This window comes from Talpa occidentalis, unplaced genomic scaffold (assembly GCF_014898055.3).
Source record: "Talpa occidentalis isolate TD23 unplaced genomic scaffold, MPIMG_talOcc4v2.1 talOcc4.7, whole genome shotgun sequence".
NCBI classification, from domain to species: domain Eukaryota; kingdom Metazoa; phylum Chordata; class Mammalia; order Eulipotyphla; family Talpidae; genus Talpa; species Talpa occidentalis.
This window is the reverse complement of record NW_023605083.1, coordinates 127,949,903-127,955,083: the sequence shown is the minus strand read 5'-3', so window position 1 is coordinate 127,955,083 and position 5,181 is coordinate 127,949,903. Positions and strand designations below refer to the sequence as shown.

Sequence of the window (5,181 nt, the reverse complement as noted above, 5' to 3'; positions counted from 1 at the left end):
AGCCAGGTTTTCAGCCCAAACTAACTGATTCTATGGCAAGACTCTTAACTACCATGCTCTATTTAGAAATACTGTTTTTAAAACCCTAAAAAGTAGACAGATGTGTCTAAATCCACTTTGGAAATATTCAAGAACCATTTCATGTACCTGATCCATAGAAACATACAAGTTCATGTGTGAATAACTTGCTGACTCTTCAGTATATACAGAATAGTCTAACCATCTCCATTTTCCATGTGTAGCCTTTCAAGATTTCTCCCAACTTATTCTAGAACCTTCTCTGTGCTGTCCAAGACCTTTACTCATTCTATTTTCTTCCTCATAAGAATTTATCCCCCTCTTCCATGCAGAGGGTATCAGTAATTATGTCATTTTTAATGACTTGCGTCACTGCATTGGTGAGAAGACGTGGGGGCAGGACTGATGAACAAGTTGACCACACACCACTATCCATCTTCTGTTCCAGCTGAAAAGAAATATCTACTCCGTGTTGGGGTGTGAGGCATGTACATCAGGAGGAAAAACAAGTTGAAAATTACAGTTTCACATCTACATATAACACTAGAAAAAAAATGAGATTATTATGAAAATGACTGAATCCAATCCAATTTATTTTTAAAAAATAAGTCATCCCCATTTGGTACTTTATTATGAGTGGCAAATTGCTGATGACACATTTCACAATTAATTGGATCCACCAGAGTGTGTTAGCAGCAAGGCTGGAAACCACTGCACTGCGGACTTGAAAGGCTCTGGAAGTCACGGACTGTGTCTTCTTGATTCAAAGGGTCAAGCTCTGAGCTCCAATCCAAGGAGGAGGTGACAAAATGTGGATGGCGTTGAGCCAGCTGTCACAGTGAGATCTGAAGATGGACGGCTTGATTAGCCAGCTCCCAGACAGCACCCAGAGTTTGGGCAGTTGGTAAACAAGTGCTGGCAATGCCCCCTCGGGCACGGAAACCTGTGAGCAGACACTCTACATAATGGAGAATGGAGGAAAGACCCATCCCCAGCCTTCAAGGTGGGTGTATGAGAGACAAGACCAACAAATATGTAATCAGTATAAACACGAAGAGAAAAATACAGTAATTCCAAGAGTATGTTGAGGGGGCAGAATGAGTGGGTAAGGTGGGAGAAATGGACCGCAAGATCGCCAGCAAGAGGAGAGACTGCTTGTTGTGTCTCTGGCTCACCTTGTAATTAGGACCAGAGAAGAAAACCCCAGAAAGCAGTCTGGGATGGATGTGGGGTGCACGCTCTCTACTGGGGAGAAGGGCAGGGATCAGCAGACTTCAGATTTGGATTTCTTAAAGCTGATTTTATATTATGGAGCTCTCAGTGTCAACCCAGTTCACTAAACAGGGGTGACCTCTCCTCCCTAGGACCCAAATTAGTGTCTTTCTCTATGGTTCTTTCCAGACCTTTCCTGGGGATGGTGCCTACTGTTCTTGGAAAGGAAGACATCTCCACATTTTGCAGCTGTGGGGCACTGGCCATCTCTAGATCATCTTGCCACCACCAGTTTTGAAGGAGAAATCTTTGTGTGGAATGTGGAGCCTGAAAGTAGGCATGTTTGTCCCAGGGCGAGATGCTGAACCACAAAGGAAGGGCAGGCGGATCCCTGCTGGCTTCTCTCCTAGTTACATTAATTGGTGGTGACGTCAGGAGCAAGGCAGGGTGAGGAGGACCCTTTCTGCTAAGAGGCTGTCTTCCCCATAATCATTTATATCCACTGTGTTATATAAATCTCAGGAAATGTCATTTTATATGAAAGATTCTTATTAACTTCTTGCTGCGATATCATCTTCATACACTGAGTAAGTCAGCAGATTTCCCCTGTTACATATGACAAGGCCCCAGATTCTCAAGTGACACAACTTGATGATGTTTTAGTGTGTCCCCAAATCTGGAAAATCTGTTCCTAAAGAATTAACTCATTCTACTGTGAAGCTTTGCCAACAATCAATTACCTACCAGGCTAGTAGAAAAATATGGCGTGTATCTCATCCCCTAAGGATTTAGGATTGCTTTTGTAAAAACAACACCATCAGCAAATTTTTATTTAGGCATTTACTTAAAAACCCATCGTTTCAATATTGGGCTGTGTTTACTTTTATGAACATCAGCGTGATAGATTAAAGTTTGTGTCCTCCCCCCTAAAATTCCTCTGTAAAATCCCAGCACCCAGTAGGATGGTATTGGGAGATGCAGCATTGGGAGGAAGGAGTCCATGAAGGGATTAGTGACCTTATAAAAGAGCTGCAGGGCCTCCCGTGGTGGCGCAGCGGTTGAGCGCTGGGCTGCGAAGTTGCCCGCAGCCTCTGCAGCGCAGGTTCAATCCCCAGCCGACGGTGAGTGTCCCACATGGCGCAACAGTCCTCTCCTGCCGCGCCCGCTGCTCCCCTCAGCAGTGTTCTTCGATCCTTCTGCCTGTTCTGTTCCCCACTCTGGCTCTGGTGAATTCTCTCACCCTCCCGCGCTTCTGACTGTACCCAGTGCATGTATAAATAAATAAATAAATCTTTGAAAAATAAAAATAAAAGAGATGCAGAGAGCCCCCAGCCCCTTCCACACAGCCACTTGGGTACGAAGAAGCAGGATCACATCAGACACCTAATCGGCCAGCGCCATGACCTAGGACTATGCAGCCTGTGAGAAATGAATGTCTGTTATGTATAAGCCATCCAGTTCATGGTATTTTATTATCACAACCCAGATAGGCTGCGATATTCAATCTTCCCTGCTACAAGTGTGTTACATTTTGCTCAGAAATGAGAGAGCATGACATTGTCCCCAATGTTTAGGTAGAGACTGGGGCTCCCATCCTCAGCCCCCCGACTAAGAAGTTATACAATGGACAAGCATGAGTCTCCTCATCTCTCTGCACTTCAGCCTCTCCCGCTTCAGGAATGGAAATAACTATAATTTCCCAGACAGCATTGTTGATGAGGTCAAATAGGAAAATGCCCATGAATCTCTTTTGTACAGCAAAAGGTCTACGATGCTATTTACAGCACTCCTGTTGGTATTTTTACCCTTGCTGTGATCATGGGGAGGACTGGCCAGATTCGAGGGGGTCATTAAAATCCAAAACTCAGCATCAGCAAAATCCCACTCCTTTCATGGAAAGGTCATGGTGTGCTTTGCACGATGTAGGATAAATGGAGACAGTCAGCCTCTCACACCATTATCCCAACGCAGAAGGCTCTTGGGAGCGTGGGCCCAAGGCGCGCTTGCCTGATGGTGCACACCTGGAGCATGGTGTGGGCGTGCGTGAGTGTGCACACCTGAGCCTGGAAGAGGAGCCTGTAAGGGCAGCATCACTCAGAGGCTGAGAATGGCTATCGGGGAACAGCAATGAGAGGACAAGTGACTACAGAGAGGCAGGACCATGAGGTGACAGCAGAGAGAGCCCAAAGAGAATAGTTTACAGATTCACTGGGGGCTGGGGGTCTGCCAACCGCCCGACCCCCTGGCCTCCCTGCCTTGCCAGCCTGCAGGCTCACCCCACATTTGGCATAGGAAGAGCATTAAAGCCTGAAAAAGCCACTGAGGGCACCAGGACTCTCCTTTATCCCTCTGCCCGAATTGCTGCTCTACAGACCATTTAGCTTTGACCCTGGGAAAGGTACTAACTTCATTGCAAAAGGCCTGAAAACTTCCTTGGAGACAGTATGGGAGACTGGTGGTTTTATTTATGAGTGTGTCCCTCTGTGTCAATGAAGCTGACCTTTTCTTAATTCTTCCTTAAAGACTAAGAGTGAGTTTGTTTTGTTTTGTTTTTTAAGATTTATGCATACAAGAACTGGGGTACAGGCCAGAGGTGCGGGATGGGGTGGTGGTGAGAGGATTCACCAGAGACAGAGTGGGGAGCAGAACAGACGGATTCACTGAAATACACTGCTGAGGGGAGCAGCGGGCGAGACAGGAGAGGTCTGCTGCACCATGTGGGTTGCTCCCTGACCTGCTGGAGATTGAGCTCATGCTGCATTGCCTTTGGATAACTTCATAGTGCTGTGCTTAACCCCTTGCGCCACCAGGGAGGGCCCTGTGCATGTATATTTGTGGGTGTCACCTGCTACCATGACAACTCAAGAGCAGAGGCCCTTTAAACATAACTTCTCTCTCCCCCTCTTCTAGAAAGGATCATCACAAGAAAAGGTCTCAGTACTCACTTGCGGTACTCACAAAGCCCCCCAAACATCCTCAGCATTGAGATATTTACCAAAGTTGTTAGATGCCTTTATTCTTCCCCAAAGTTGTTTGCGTCTTCAGTCCCCAGTTGCTCCATCACACAGAGGATGTCCCAGTTTGAACAATGACATTCTTCACCTCTTTGGAAGACCTAAGCAAAATCTTGGTTATTTTTTGAACTCTGTTTCCTTTTGAAGAGATTTATATTTGTGCATGATCACTAAAATCCAGAATACACCACAGAAATTGTGCCCCACTGAGCCTTCTCTTAGTAAAATAAGCTCTTTGTGGCTCCGAATTTTCATTCTGTACTTCATGGATGTGTTCAAATCTATTTGTCCTTAACGGTAAAGGCACAATTTGTCTTTTGTGACTGCAAATGTCATTCATTCATGTTTTGGTCCTCCTATGTTTGCATTTAAACTCTCCCACGTCAGTGGAAACCGTAAAGAGACTTTTGAAGAAGAAATTCAAGAAAAACAGTTCTTTTCACTAGTTCCATTTCATAATGAAACCTCTACTTTGGGCTGAATGCATAACGCCTGGCTGAGTTGGCCCTCAACATGTTTTCGTTGAATGACTAAATGAGAATGTCTAAGCATCTAGTTGGAGTCAATAAATTAATACATTTTCAAGAAAAGAGTTGATTCATTTCTAAGTTAATGAAGTTACTATGGAGTAACTTCAATGAGAGCTCAGAATTTTTTGGAAGCAGTGATAATTTGGAGACCTGTTTGAATGAAGAGTAGTATTTAATGAGCCTACTGGTCAACTAACACAGATATTTTTAAATAGAAGAAAAAGGTACTATTTTAGTTCGTTGTTGTCTCTCATTTTGTTAAGCTAAGGGTCTGAAGGTAAAGATCAATTTTTCTCTAGGTACATAATTCTATCTTCTGGGTTAGTGATATAAGTGAAGTTGTACCATGGCTAACCTAATGGAATTCCATCTGCAACATTCTTCCAGAAGCATCATAATGTCCACAT

General features: G+C 44.5%; 1 long non-coding RNA gene across 1 annotated transcript; it reads right to left on the bottom strand.

The window, feature by feature from the left end:
• Positions 1–639: 639 nt before the first annotated feature.
• On the bottom strand, positions 640–5,159 carry LOC129144884 (uncharacterized). The gene is made up of 3 exons (XR_008549685.1): positions 5,130–5,159; positions 4,226–4,345; positions 640–961 (listed from the first exon to the last, which is right to left on the bottom strand). It is a non-coding gene; the product is annotated as an uncharacterized LOC129144884 (long non-coding RNA).
• Between the last annotated feature and the right edge of the window lie 22 nt (positions 5,160–5,181).